Genomic DNA, 16,423 nt, shown 5'->3' on the forward strand with positions numbered 1-16,423 from the left:
TGCCTACTTACCATTTCCCTTACAAGTTTCTAGATCATTCAGCCTTTACTTGACCAGAGAAGAACGGTTGATTCTTGGCCCTGCCACCCTGAGCTTCTGTCTGCTTAACTTCCCACTAACTCTGTTGAATATCACCATCCTCCCCATAGTGGGTTAGAATCCAAACCCCTGAGGTTCCTGTCTTTCCCTCACACTCCACAGCCAGTCCATCAGGAAGCCTGTCACCTCGCCCTCTATGCCCAGAATCTGACATCTGACCCCTTCTCAACATGGTACTGTTAGAACCAAGTCTAAGCCTCCACTTTCTCCAGGACTCTCTGCCTTCATTCTTCCCCCTTAAGTCCATTCTCCACACAGCAGACAGAAATATAAATCAGATCACATCCTTCCTGCTGGCTGAGCTGCAGACTGTGGCTGCACGGAGTTCCGTGTGCGCTGCAGTCTCATTTTCCTCTGCACCCTGCAAGCCCCACCCCATCCCCAGCTGCCCTTCTGTCCCTTGACCACCTAAGCTCTTTCCCACCCCAGCCTCTGCATTTGCTCTCCCTTCTTTATCACAGCTTCGCTAGGCTGCCTCCTTATCCAGGTCTTCGTTCAGGTGTCACTCTTCATGACTGTCTCAGCTAACATGCCCTTCGCCCGTCACTCTCACATAACCCTCTTTTCTCCAGCCTGTTTATCACCGTCTAAGATTAGTCATTTGTTTACTGTCCGTCTCCCCTGAATACAATGAAAAGAGACCTCGTGTGCCTCAAACAGTGTCTGTACATAGAAGGTGCACAATAAATACACGTTAACTGGCAATCTATATTTTATTTAATGTCATCATCTGTCTGCCAAGTTCAAGGCCTAAAATGACCATTTTGACTCATCAAATCTATCATCAAGTCCTTTTGATGCTATCTCTCAAATATCTTCCAAATCTGCTTCCTCATACTCCGACTAGGTCCTCATCTGTTCGCCAAACTGTTGTTAGACAAGCAGTTTCGTACCCAAACCTAGCAAGTTGTGTTACTTCTGACCCCCCAAATGTATTGAAATCTGCAGAATAAAGCTTAACCCTAAAACCCTGTTCAAATGGCACCTCCTTTGTGAGCTCTTTTCCCTGCTCCCTCAGCCAGAGATGACTACAAGGTCCTGTTACCGCTCGCTCGTGCTGTCTGGAAGGTGGAGAGTACACCTTTATTAGCTCATAGTCTCAGCCACGAAGGAACTGTTCCGCCTGTGGTGTGACACAGTCCCTGCCAATGATTTCTGGGTGGATAAATGAACAAATAAGTGGCCCCCTGCAAGTGCTGTCTTATGAGCAGATCTCTTCCTTAAATTCTGTTTCCACCTTCTATTTTAAACACACAATTGTTTTTTCCTCTCTGTAAACAATAATTATATTTCTTAGGCGTTACCCATTTAAAAAATCTGTTGATTGACACTATGGTGGGCACTCTTACAACACCAGCAAGGAAAAGTGTAATGATTTCAGTTAGTTTTTTTTTAAAGATATACATCTGATTAAGAAGTGATTCTTGTACCTAGCAGGAAAGATTCTCATTGTTTTAATTTTTAATGGCTATACAAGAAATGTTGAAATATTATTTAGTATGAGAACATATGTGGTAAATTAGTATGGATTCTGTAAGGCTTAAAACTAACACTCTTAGTTGTCAAAATAGAACTCATTTTTTCTAAGGACCCTTTGAAGGTGGCTTTTAGTTTAACAAAATAAGGTTTTTGGAGAATTCAGATACACATGTAGATTGCTTACTATTTTCAGGGAATTGTTAGACATGGGGTGGAGAGGACATAGAGATAAATAAGGCTCTGTGACTCCCGCTTATGGAAGCAGACATTTTCTATCTATTCATGGATAATTAGAAAACTCTACAAGTCACTATAATATAAAGTGGAATAAAATAACTGATATTTCAAAGGAGGAAGAGATATCATTACTGAGAGTGAAGAAAGGCTTCGTGCATGATGTATTTTGAATCATGACAATTTTTTATTATTTATACAATCAATTTTTATATTACTAAGATAGATTTTTGTGAAATAAAATTCTTCATTAAGAACATTTGAAAAACAGACGCAAATCATGGTATGAAACTTCCTTTTCGATGACAGATAATAAAGGGTTAAAGAAATATAATGTGTCTGTGCTACACTGTAGTTTTTTTTAATGGAAGTTAAAATATTTTGTTAAGTAGTCTGTGATATTTTCCCTTACACTTTGCAGACCAGGTATACTTCAAAACTGTGTTCCCTCTCCAAGTACAGCTCTCTCACCGACATCATGGAAATTCTAACATCTAGGTGGAATATAATTTGAAAAAAGGAGATCTAGTTTAGGCATCAAATACTTTAATTTTTACAGAGTTGAATTATGAGATATTTTAATACCTTTACACAAAAGACTATGAAAAGCAGCATATTTATTTGCATTGGGTACTGAGTGGGACTTTTTACTTTGTGAAACTAAAAATAATGCAGCTTTCATTCCAGAAAATTATTTCTCAGTTTGTCTCTTCTTCACTCCCCCTTGCAGTTTTTCTCAATGATGACTTAAATTAGTTACTGTTTTTGCTTTAGTGTTCCCTATATGATCCCAAAGTATTACCATCTAAAATAGGATAACGTAGGGAAACACTGAACTAATTTAGTCATCACATATAGTTTCTCTCAAATTGTGCTTTCATCTGCATTTTAAGAGCCATTGGTAATTTTGAACAGAATTCACCATATTTTGGGTGTGTAGCCAGTGTAAGCTCCTGCAATCCCATGTTTGGGCTTACTAAAATTAGTCATTAGACTCTAGTACTAGTACTTGGAGGAAAAAAGTTATAATTTGGGACTAATTATGCAATCGGAGGACGAGCCACCTCGTTCTGTTTTTGTTTGTTTTTTCTTATTGCCTTTCTGGGTGAATGTTGGGAGTGAGTCGTGATGGCACTGTAGCTACTTAGTGCCTCTGCTAGTCTGGGCGCCTGTGACGTGGGGCTCCAGGGGGACAAACCCACACATTCACGGGAGGTCCGCTTTCAGTCTGTGCCATTGTGACTCATCTCCTCAGGGAATAAACATTACAAGTAAGCAAGTCATTAGTCATTCTTTTCTCATCTAAAGTGTGTTTTATATTGTGAATACGAGAACCATATTAGCTACTAATTTACTAGTGGACCTGTTCATGTTTGGTTTTGTAGGTATAGTTTGAGAGCTACGAATATGTAAATTTCAGGTTTTTAATATAATTATATCCAATATTGATGACTACTATTTTAACATATACTTTTACTTATTTTTTATTTTTTCCCTTTTAATTGGATTTATTGGTGTGACACTGGTTAACAAAATTATATAGGTTTGAGATGCACAGTTCTACAAAACATCTTAACACATACTTTTAGATTGTATTTGTTGAACTTAAATTTCTTTTACTTGCACTACTAAAATTATTTCTTAATTTGCACTTATTTTTAGTCTCCAAGACTGAGAAATATGTTTATTTATTTAGTTCTCTGGCCTAAAATAGCAAAATACAAAAACAAGCCAATAAAAATCTCCCCACAAAACCACAATTCCATTTGTATATTTGTCTTGAGTGACAACTAATTCACATATGCATATGGAGCCATGTATAAAATAATAACTAACAGATGGTAGAGCTGCAAAGTAGGATTTATAAAGATTATTATCAGCTGGTGGTATTGAGATCCTCTTGTGGTTATACTGACAGAAGACACAAAAATTACTTATAAGAATAAACTGTGACACTAATATCCCCCCAACTTCTGTTAACCAAAGTAGCTTATTGCATATTTAATATAATTTCTTAATGAAGACCTAAAACAGTCTTACAGCCAATATGTACTAGGAAATTTAATAGACAGCAATTACAAAAACGGTAGTTAAGGTAGTAGCAACAACAGCAAAATATTTGCTAAAATTAAGTGCATAATATTAGAATCCCTGGAAAATTAAATAAGGGTTTTGGGTACTTGTTTATTGTCATTTCAACCACACTTCTCAATCTAGTACATAGTATTTGATATGTTTTATTTGTGTATTTGTGAATAGTTCAGTTACATGTGGAATTCATAGTTCAGTAATTTAGGGAAAAGTTGATTTAGAAAAAAAGGTATGGAATGTACATATTAGTGAAACATTAATTTTTCCTCTAATGTGTTTTCATACTTCTTTTATGTCTTTTAACAGAGCCTTCAGATCCTAGAGGGACTAATTTCCTTGTTGCTTTTATTTCAGATAGTCATTCAAATGCATGAAAATATCCATGAGCTTTGTGAGTGCCAGATGACGTAGACTTTGGTTGCCACTCCTTTAAAAGGGGAGTAAGATTCCCTCAGTTAAAACTGAGTTCTGTGTGGAAAAGAATTGGGGTTGCATATAGGTAAAGAGTTTGGGGGGAGTGATTTTCAAGAATAGTATTAATAGCAAACATTCATCTACTGGATGCTAGGATTTTGATTTTAAGAATTTTTCAGTATAACATGGTATATAAGTTTATGAAATTAAAGTTTAGGAGCTATAAAGATGATTATGAAACTGATTATTCTCATAATATATCATAGTCCAAATACAAGTATAATGGGTATTGATATTGAAGGCAATTTAAAATGGTACAACCCTTTTTGGAAAGCATTTTGGCAGTAAGTATCAAGAACCATAAAGATGTTAATATACTTTGACAGTAATTCCATTTTTAGGATTCTGTTCTAAGAAAATAATCTTTTAAATCCACAAGAAGTTATATGTGCAAAAAGATCGCAATCCACTCAATGGAATATTTTTCACTTTCATAAGTGAGTTATTTTTTTCAATAAAATGTAGACTCTTGGTTTCATAATTTTAATTAAAAATATAAGGTACACAATTACATATACAGTATAATTGCTGCTATGTGAAAACTGCAGAAAAAGATGGTGTAATACATGAAAACATTAAGCGTAGTTGCCTTTGGGATGATAGATAGGTAAGTTAAATCATTCTTTCCAATGTTCTGATTTTCCAATTAGTCTATAATGAGTGTATCCTGTATTTTAAATGACAGTGAGGTTGGTGTGAGGAAGCAATATATTCACTCAAGGGAAGTTTTGCTTAATAGAAGAACTATTTTATAAGGCACTAATACAATACAGTAATCTATTGAAGATGATCTTTAGGAGATATGTTGGAACTTTCCTGCCTTGGTTCATTTAGGCTTAAAATTTTTTAGTTGTTGATCATAGAGCATCATATCTGATCACAATTTGTCAAAGTATCTGCTCTCTCACCCAGGGGACTTTTCAGCAAGAAGAAGGGTAAGGTGATTTGGAGGTTATTTTCCACCTCCCATTGGAAGTCACATGGCCCAAACTTTTCTCTTGATCAACCTGACTGTCAATGTCATTATATCAGTTAGTTGTATTCCCCCCTACCCCCGCCCCCAGAAAAGGTGTGGGCTACTGGTTTGAACATGCATTTGTCTAAAAATCTTGCTTTTTCCTTTATATCTATGATGCTGAGACTCTGTTTGAAGATATTAATTTCTCCCATTATAATAGTTTATGAGAATATAATTTTGTCAGACGAGTGTGAGGTTCTTTGTTTTTCTTAATATAATACCCTTTCAAATTGCTGATTTACTGGAAGGTGAAGTTGGATTATTATCCTTCTTACGTTAATTAAATGGTAAGTTTAATTTTTTGATGTGTTTATCACCTGATGCATGATACCTATTGGGAAGAAGATTTTGTAAAGTGCCTTTCTCCCAACTTTATTTTCATTTGAATTACTAGGCCAGATGATGTAGTAGAGAGTATATTTTTGCTGGATTCCTCTGCTCACCAAGTATCTGATCTAGACCAAGTTGCTAAGCTTCTCTTCAACTTCAATTCTTAGTCAGTGAAGTAGGTTGGTTAGATGCAGTGTCTGAGACCTTTTCCTCCCAGGAGTCCTGGCTCCTTAACTCTTTGAACAGTGATTTGGGATTTTGCCACCAAATGCCAACCTTCATACTACTGCTTTGATGGGCTATAACGGAAAAAGCAGGGAGGGGGACCTGCTACATAATGCAGATTTGGGGCATTGATTAATGGAGCTTTCATGCTTGTTAGGGAGGACTTGTCTAGTGGTCCTTATAGGTGAAGTGTCAGCCTGCCAAAACCACTCCCAAGATCTTTGCTCTTGCTTACAAAGTCTGTCTTTGGAAATGATAAATTTGGCCACTTTAAATCTATAAATTCTTGACTTTTATATTTGACAATCAGATTAGCATAGGTTGTTGTTGACTGCTCAAAACATTGGCAAGATGAATTAACTTGAGGCAAGCTTATTGGAGTTTGTTAATATCTTTTCTGTAACTTCAAATTTGTATGATTTTGTTACCGCTACATCGTTGTCCTAATTTCAGTTTTGCTGGAAAAAAATATATAATTGAAAGGTCATAATTCTGGTATTTTTCTGGCTTCTATTGGGGTTAACTAGCACAGTGAAACATAATGTTCATTCATTCCAGCCTGTGAGGCCAAAATATGTGAGGTGTATGAGAGCTGCCCCTGTTCCCATCCAAAATGCACATATGGTGTGGGTAAGCCAGTAATGTGAGTTTTACGCAATGTTTCTTGCTCGTGTACACAGTCTGTTGCTCAGCACCAATTATTTCTTGCCAGAAACCTGCTAACCTGCTGCTCTGTAGCTCTGCTTGATGAAGCTAGGTAGCGTAAAGTCACCACGATGATATTTATTTAACTTTAGCAATCCGAGTTTGTTGAAGTTATATCACTTTCACCGCCTACCTCATCTGTTGATTCATTGCAATTGATTGCAATTAGAATCAGAACTGGAACCTTCTTACTCCTTCATGGAGCTACATCAGACCTAATGTGTGTGTTTATTCTATATGTTTAGGAGGAACCGTAATGTGGAAATACTAGCTTCTTGCTTCACAAATTTAGTTTTCTAGCTCCAATTTAGAAACCATTATTTGAAAAACCATATGGAATATTCTGTTTATGTTTTGGTAGTCATTTCCTTGTCATATTTCCAGCTTTCACTTTTGTCATTTTAAAAACCACAAACCCAGCAGGGTGAGAGGTCCATGTTGGGAGAACAACTGTTCCCTATTTCCCACAGCCATCTTTTTCTAATCCCCTGTTTTTTAATTAGTAGCAAATGGTCCTTATTTTTTCCTCCTTTGGATCATGTTACCAGCCCTAACTTCTTGCGACTATAGAGAGAGTTTAAAATTAAAGCACAATCACGTTTATGTTGTCTTCACACAACCAGATATTCTTTTCGAAGGATAAATTTCATCCGACTCTATGCAGTGCAAAAGCAGCGTGCAGTTGGGTTTGGACTGAGAGGCATTTGCTGAATATTCCACTTTGTACCTTACTGAGGACCCTTCTTGTGAATCTGCTCAATGGAGTACACCAATGTGAATACACAGAAAAAAAATTATACTTCAGTTAAGCTCAGTTGAATTGACATAGATTTTACATTTCTTTCCAGAGCTAGCAGGCCCCATTCCTCCTGCTAGCTCTGTTTTTTGTTCGCTTTTTTTATGAACTTCTGTGTTCTTCTTACCCTGTTCAATAATTGGCATTAATTTCCACCCATTCAAGGACTATTTAATATCCACTTTGGGGATGTCATATTCTTAGAAACATGCCTTTTACACGTTGCCTTTTAAATTAGTTAAGAACTCATTATGGGTGTGAATTCATAAATTTTGTCTAACAGCAGTTATATAGTAGAACATGTATGTACTAGAACTTCCTAATGTAAAAGCTAAAAGCCATGGTCTTTATTAAGTAATAGCAACCCACGTTTCCCCTGCCTTTTTATGCCACTTGGAGAAAGAGAAAAGACGGGCATATACTATACCTAAGAGGGCAGGGTAGTGGACTGAAGTACCATTTACATAATAACAAAAAGCCCCTGCAGATGTCTCAGAATCTCTGAACTGCAAAGAGTCAGTAAACAGTTGCATAAGCCTACTTAAGTTGGTTTCAGTTGGAGAATAATTGAAGGACATTCTGTGTTTGTTCATCTCAGTATTCTGGGATTTATTACTGGATGAAGCCAGCCCAGCAGAGAGCGGTATCTCTCGATCTCATTGTCTTCCTCCTGCACAGATTGCCTTCCCTGAACTGTTTTCAGCTTGATTGAGTAACGCTGTGAGAAACTATTGTGTGGAATACACTGTGACATTTATTATGAATTTTTACCAAGACATCGTCTACTCCATTACATCGTTTCTCCTGTGTGAAGTCCTAGTTAGGTCTTCTGATTTCCTGTTGCCTTTATACTCACAGAAAATATTTTTGTCTCTACTGAAGTGATAATATTCTTTTTCTTATGGCCATTGTGAATGTCTATCAAATCATTTTTTCGATTTTCCTCTGGCAGGAGGATGCTCAGACCTAAATTTTACTAAATAATTACTAAATTAGCTCTATTTTAGTAATTATTTGGACCCTATAAACTATGTATCTACATACTTTATTTTCCTCTTATCATGTACCATTCCCATTTTATTGCAAAAAGACATGCATTTTTCCCCCATATTTTTCCTGACATGATTTTTAAATTTATTGTGAATTGTCTTGTTAGCTGCTTCATATTCACTGTGTAGAGGAAAGCAATTCACTGTGTAGAGGAAAGAGTTAAAATGTTTACATAAATACTTCTGTAGTACTTATATAAAATAAGTCTATACTTAAAATGTGCTTTTTAATTTAAGGGATAAATAAGTTTTTTCCCCTCTTTCTTTAAAAAAGTCACCTTTGATAAAATTATACTTAAGTTTTTAATTGTGAGAATATGTGACCTTGGGCACCTTACCCCACCTCTTTCTCCCGTGCCTCGGGCTCACACACTGACCTCCCATCTAGTGTGCCTTCTTCAGGGTCCTTGTAGACTGGAGGGCAGGGTGGAAGGGGCTTCCTTTCCAAACCCTTGCCCTGCCCAGCTGCTGTCAGGCAGCGAGCAGCACCTCAGGTGTCGAACTGTTCGACACCACCAGCCACATCAACCACTTCAAGGGCTCCTCCTACACCACTTGTCATTTTCATGCTCTCGGTATACTTTTTAGAGGGTTTACCTGTTGGATCTTAGATATCAGTGTGGAGGCCCTAACTTAGAGAGACATGGTCCTGGGAGTAGTGAGTCCTCACACGCGTGGATTCACAGAACCCTGCAGTAGCATGGATGGCGGCCAGAACGTGAACTTTGAACTTGGTCAGCAGACAGACTCAGGGCTCGGATCTTGGCTTTGCCAGGTACCTTTGGTGCCTTTGATAAAGTTCTCAGCCTCTTCAGGTCTTTTTGCAATAAAATGGGAATGGTACTAACCTGTAAGAGTTAAATGAGCCAATATGTAATATTTATGTCAATATACCTAATAGTGCCTGACATATACTGGACAGTCAATAAGTGTTAGTGTGTGTTTTTTAAATTGGAAGGAAATTATGATTGATGGCTTGGAAGTCATGCCAAAGTACAGTTGAAGGGATTAAATTAGGAATTGCGCTCAGATGAGAGTTACTGAGACCTGTCAGGCAGAGGGTTCAATTTAGGGCTTTCTTTTTCCCAGGTGCTGAGAGAGAAGGAAAGAAAAATTTTTTTCTTTCAAATGTTGTATATTCAGATTTGAGGATTAAATCCTGGCACCTCTCTGTCCCTTATTTTCTACTAATGATCATTCCTGCTCAGCTCTTTAAAATGGTTTGTTGGGTTTCACTTTAGCATGCAAGCCCTTAAGCTGTCTTTTGTCGTGTCATTAAGGGCCAAAGAGCTTATTAGCTGGAATTTAGTGTGTTTTTGGTACTAATTTGTTTTTAGTTATTCTCTTCTTGATTTTTTGGAACTCTTTTCATGAGGAAACTTATGATTCTTACCAATTGCTCATAAACCAGTTTGGATTTAAGAATTAGATAATTTACTACTTTGGAACATTATTACTCAAATAGCAAGTGGTAAAGATGTGAATATTGCGCTGAATCTTGTGTGAAGTGGCTGATAACTAAATCCTCAGAGGAAAACTAAGACTCCTGAAATTTGAGATAGGATCAGCAGTGTGCCCAGGGAAGACAAGTAGTTTAGTCTGTAAATACTTGTTATTAATAAAAGTTAAGCATGACCTTCTTAGGATCCAAGCCCTGTTTTCAGTGGTATAGCTCTTCTTGTGTTTTTACTGTGTTCATTAACACAAGGAACAAGTAACCTCCATAGTGGCTTGGGATTTGTCTCGCAGGAAAATGTTAGGTAGTAATTTAGAACAAGGGGTTTTTAGTTTGTGAAATTCTGATTGTACTGTCTAACATGTACCTCTTGAACACTTGATATGTCACCCGTCTGAATTCAGATGTGTGGGTTTCAAAGACTTGGTATTTACAAAAATTATGAAATATCTCAATACTTTTTGTTGGTTACATGTCACCATGAAAATATTCTGGATAGACTACATTAATAAAAAGGATATAAAATTAATTTCACCTATTTTGTTTCACTTTCTTACGATAGCTACCAGAAAATTTAAAATCACATGTGTGGTTCACCTTATATTTTTATTGGACAATGCCGATCTAATAGGTTAAAAAACATGCACCTCAGTATGCAAACTTTAGTTTTTAACAGTATATTTGAACAGTCAGTCCTTTTGGAGGTCTGGGAAGCCCAGTTCCGCGGCTCCCATCAAGGGCTACAGGCGGAGTGGCTGTTCTTTGGATTCGCCAACCCTGATTCAGTGGCTGATCATCCTGGGAGGGAAAATGCTGCTTTGTGCTTGTGCCGCCCAAGTGATGGAGCCGCACCTACTGCTTCTCTCATTTCCACCTCTTCCCCGGTGGCTCTTACATGGTTAACAATCAGTTGATACTTATAGTAGCATAAATCTAAATAATTCAGGTTTTCCAAGACTCAATTCATGTTTCCATCTACCATAAATTACGGTGTGTTATAAATTATCATAGCCTTTCTTATTGACAACCCTTGAATAATATTTTGTCACTATATTACAGATAATATTCATAACCAAAAATGAGTTTTTGATTTTGTTCTTTTATACAAAACCTGCCGAATCAGAATCTACATGTTGGAGCTAGGAAGCAAGTATTTATTCATAATCAGCCTCTCTTTCCCAGGGAGGTTTAAGTATATTTTGTGTGAAAATAAATCATATACAATATATGTGTACTTTATTTTAAATTCTTTAATGTTTGAACTGTTCGATACCAACCTACAGGGTCTGAAAGCACTGAAATAAGTAGAAGGAAGTCACATTATGTTGAGCAGAGAGCGGCAGTTGAATAGACTTAGATAATAAAACCTGTAAAGGTCATTTTGTGAAGATAAATGTAATACTTGAATTAGTCATTTACTTTCTCTGAAAAAGTGATAAGTTAATCTTGTTCCAAAAAAAAACCCCCAAAATAAAAAACCCTCCCAGACTGGTAGTTTTCTTTTTAAAGCCTTTCATCTTAGGCAATCTTTTGTATATCATGCAAAGGACCATACAATTAGCATGAAATGAGAGCGCTTTTAAATTTGATGAATAAGGGCTCTCTTTTCTCCAGCTGATATGCATGCAAGGTGGAGGTCTGGATCTCGCCAGCAGACAGGGCATTTGCTATCTACCCTAGAAATAGCTCCCTGTTTATATCTGCGCCTTGATGAGGAGAGAGGTCTGGAAGTAATAAAAGTGAGCTGAAAGTGCATACAAAATAGGTGCAATGCCGTAGTGTGTGTAAATGCTGCAGGTTTGGCCAGTGGTCTTTTCACCTTTGCCCTGGATTCCAAACATGGCCCTCTGTTTCCGGCAGTTCATTGAGGACATTTTAGTAAGAGCTCCATGAACATGAAAAAAATTTTGGGGGCGGGAGAGCTTGTCTTCTCTGTCATTTATCATGAAACTATGCTTTAACATTTTATTTTTCTAAATGCTATTCCTTTAGAAAAGGTTGTGTTGTTTTATGTTTTCGTTGGTTGGTTTGTTTTGCCTCTACAGTGGGGCCTTGACTTACGAGTTTAATTCGTTCCGTGACGGAGCTTGTAACTCAAATTACTCGTATGTCAAATCAAAAAGTGAACGAGTGAGACACTGATGTTGTGGTGTTCACTGTGACGTTTGCTGTGCCAACTAGCGGTGGGGTATCTGAAGCTGGCTCGTAACCTGAATTTTAGCTCACAACTCAAAGCAAAAAATCGGCCGAGAGACGGCTCGTATCTCGAAAAACTCGTTAGTCGGGACACTCGTAAGTCAAGGCCCCACAGTACATTCTTGTGGGCTATGTGTTTTTTAGAAATACTTGTCTTTGAGTTTATAGTACTTAATTGCCAATGAACATTTTTACTTTCTGATAGTAGTAATAATATCCTGTCTTATTAATTAGGAGTGCTACCTCACCCCTGTTTTAAACAGGGCACAGTTTAGCCCTCGCCTGTTTGGCTCAGTGGATATAGCATCAGCCTTGGGACTGAAGGGTCTGGGGTTTGATTCCGGTCAAGGCATGTATCTCAGTTTCAGGCTTTTTCCCTGGCTCCAGTGTGGGAGGCAACCAGTCGATGTGTCTTTCTCTTTCTCTCCCCCTCCTTCCACTCTCTCTAAAAATAAAACAAAATAAAATACAAATCAATGGAAAAATATCCACGGGTGATGATTAACACAAAAATAAAAATAATCAGGGGACAGTTTTTAAAAGATGAGATTCTTAATATTGTTGGGAATGTTTTTATAACTTACTGGTCACATATGCTCACATTTTCATACTGTTATGCTTCATAATTCCTTCATTTGTAGCTAAAACATTTCCTATTACATACAAGAAATCAAAATTCCATAAATAAGATAAATAGGTGATTAATTAAGCCAACTTTTTCCCCTTAGGGGTACCACTATAACTAGGTCTGCCAGATTTAGCAAAAAATAAAATAAAAAAAAATACTGGATGCCCAGTTAAAATTGAACTTCAAATAAACAGCAGATAATTTTTTAGTGTAAGTTTGTCCCATGTAATATCTGGGTCATATTTAGACTTAAAAATAATCTATATTGGATCTGGCAAACATGACCATAAGTCGGCTCTCTTATGAGCTTAAAGAACTCCCGAGTCAGGTAAATTCTATGGTTGGCCCTCCTGCACTTGCTGTTTGCTGGTCATCCTACCCCAGCCCAGCATCAGAGCTATTGTGACACAGGTGCAATTACTTGAAGCTCAAGTGCTTCAAGTATGTGTCCTCATTTACCCCCATATTTCGGGGGAGATGGGAAGAGGCACACTATTCTCATCTCACCTACTTCTCTTTTAAAAAAAGAAAATGCTCTCTCATAAAGCAGCAATAATGATTCTGGAAGCTACGAGGACACCTGTGGCAGAGTTGGGATTCTGTTTCTCGCCCACCTCTACTTTTGGTCCATTTAGTATCAAATCTCTAGCAGCATAATTACAGATTAAAGATCTTTAAAAAAGGGAAGTCAGAGAGAAGATGCACTACCTGCGTGCTTTGTAATTGTGGGGGGCAGGTAGCTGAAAGTGACTTCCCTAATGAACATTGCTCTCCAGGTGAAAGATTGTCATTTCCCTTCCCTCTCTCGGCCAGGTCGCTGCCTGTTGTGATATTGGCTGGCCCAGCAGTTGCCTGTGATGCTATCTTTGGGCCCTGTAGCTGCATGTCAGGAGATAGAGGCTCTTAAGGGAATATGTATTGTTGTTTTTTAGTGAATTTATTGGGGTTACATCCTATATAATAAAAGCCTAATATGCTAAGTGTCTGGTCATCTGGTCTTCTGTTCAACCAATCAAAGTGTAATATGCTAATGGTATGCTAAGGCCGCTCAACCGCTCACTATGATGTGCACTGACCACCAGGGGGCAAACACTGTGACCGATAGGTTAGCTTGCTGCTGGGGTCCAGCCGATGGGGACTGAGTGAGATGGGCTGGACATGCCCTGGAGCCCTCCTGTGGTCCCTCACGGCTGGCCAATCTCCCACGTCCCTCCCAGCCCCAACCATGCACCATTGGGGTCCCTCAGCCTGGCCTGTGCCCTCTCCCAATCTGGGACCCCTCAGGGGATGTTGGAAAGCCGGTTTCGCCTGATCTCACAGGCCAGGCCAAGGGACCCCACTGGTGCACGAATTCCCCATACTGGTAATCACCATACTGGTGTATGTCATTTTGTTTTGTTTTGTTTAATCCCTTCACCTTTTTCACCCAGCTCTCCTTACCCCTCCCTTCTGACAACTATGAGTCTGTTTCTATTTTGTTAGTTTATTCCATTCATTAGACTTTACACATAAGCAAAATCACATGGCACCTCTCCCCCCGACTGGTCCACCCCATCCAGCACAATCCTCTCCAGGTCCATCCATGCTGCCATCAAAGGCAAGGTCTCCCTCCTGTCCGCAGCCCAGCCACATTCCATTGTGTGGGTTACAACACGGCTGCTGTATCTCCAACCTCAGGAGAAGACTTTAAATAACTTTTCTAAATGCTCTATCCAGCCTTCACTTACATCTCATCGGCTCCCTCTAGCAACAAGGATGGCTGGGAAATGCTCTCACGGAGGCTCATGGCCACACACACAGCTATAACTAAGGGACAAGGGAAAAGCCCAGTGATGTGCAATGTGTAATCTTACAACAATTCAAGTTAGGGCAAATAATCTGTTCTCTTTTTGCACTTATAATTCAAATAAAAAATATTTAGAACTAAAAGTTTATTTACATTTGTTAACATTACAATAGGATTTCCTTTAAGATGCAATTATTTTAATGAGATATAAGGTCTTATAAGACTATTCAGAAAATATTTATAGCATTCCCACTGTTTCCATAATGATGTACTCAGTGCCAAGGAGATGAATGAATTCTTTTTACCCTCAAGTGTTTCATCAGTCTAGTAGTTCAGGACAAAAAGACACATGAAAACTCAGGTCGATGCTTTGCTCTCACATGGATGTTTCTCTCTCTCCCTCTCCCTTCTCTCTCTCAAATCAATGAAAACATTTGTTAAGTGGTAGAACAAGAGTTCCTTTGCCATTTACCACTGCCATCTTTTTTGGGGGGGAACCTACAAAAACCTGTTATCAAGTTCATAATATTTTCACTTGAATTCTTCCTTTGAGTTTCCAGCCCAGTGTTTTAGGAACCAAAGGGGTTTTTGATAGTTGCTGGTTGGTTGGTTAAGGATAAATGAGGTTAGAAGCCTGGTTCCCAGATCTCTGGTGTTCTGGATCTGACATGAAGTAATAACAAAAATTATTTATTTCTCTTCTCCTATGCTTAGGTACTGTGCTGAGTGCAGTGTATGCACATATATCATTCAGCTTTTCCCACTCAGAAACATGAAATGACTTCTCCAGGTCACTTAGCTAACATGTGGCTCAAACCTGACTTCAGATGTACTGGACTCAATCAGACACTTAACTGCCAAGTCACTGAGTCAGAATCGGGGCCACAGCTCTGCCTAGGGCTTCCCAGAGCCCCTGGTTCTGAGCTCACAGCAGTTAGGTCTACCCCCAGGGACCCCTCCCGCTGACCTCTGTATGTACACACACATGCTCACACGTGCAAGGCTGAGGGCTTGCCACTAAGGCTTTGATCTAGGAAGGAAAGGATATAGCCCCTGACCTGTCTTGCCCTCCACCCTGCCTTCAGCCCATGAAGCCTCCCTGAACCCTCGCCTCCCAGGGCTCCTCCTCCTCCTGCTCCGCCCTTGCACAATCAGTGGTACCGACCCTCACTCTGCAGGCATCACGGCCAGCCTAGAGGGAATTGTGACTAGAAGTTAATTGGTCCGGATCATCTGGGAGCTGAATATCAAATCTAAAAGCTTGACCTCTATTTTGCATGTGTTAGGAGGTCACTGACAATATTTTTTAATTAGGATAGATAAAAATCAGTGGTTTTCCTTCAAAACACAGAGGTGGACCACTATTGTAAAGGGTAACATTCTAATTGTATTATATTGACCATACAGTCATGCCACTTTCTACGGAGACCTAAGAGCATGGCAGTGTCTCCCAAACATTTTCCTGTTCTATCTATAGCAATAGTTAGCACCAGCACTAATGAGGACTTGGCTTTGGTGGAGCAGCAAGCAGTTTTTCATAGCAACACATTGGGTGATAAGAGTAAATTATTTGGGATATACAGTTTTCCTGATGACATTTTAAAATTGTCATTTAATGAACAGCAGAAATTCCCTACACACCTGTGTTTAACAGTCAGATACTAACAGCAATCACTGTCCACAGCTTTGGGGAACAGGTGATGTCTATTTGACTTTAATTTTTAAATGTGTTCATTCAGCAAGTAGTTTTTAAGCATTTACTTTTGATCATAGTTTTGCATTATCCCCGGCCATGTGGGAGGAGGATGCGAAGACACTTAGAGAGTGCAAATCATATCCATCTCTGGAAACAGAATT

The 16,423-nt window shown here is 38.6% G+C and overlaps 1 protein-coding gene across 8 annotated transcripts in view; it reads left to right on the forward strand.

The window, feature by feature from the left end:
* Window positions 1–16,423, forward strand: part of UMAD1 (UBAP1-MVB12-associated (UMA) domain containing 1) — a 152,821-nt gene that overhangs the window by 100,177 nt on the left and 36,221 nt on the right. The window lies entirely within an intron of this gene.

This window comes from Myotis lucifugus, unplaced genomic scaffold (genome assembly GCF_000147115.1).
Source record: "Myotis lucifugus unplaced genomic scaffold, Myoluc2.0 scaffold_15, whole genome shotgun sequence".
NCBI lineage: Eukaryota > Metazoa > Chordata > Mammalia > Chiroptera > Vespertilionidae > Myotis > Myotis lucifugus.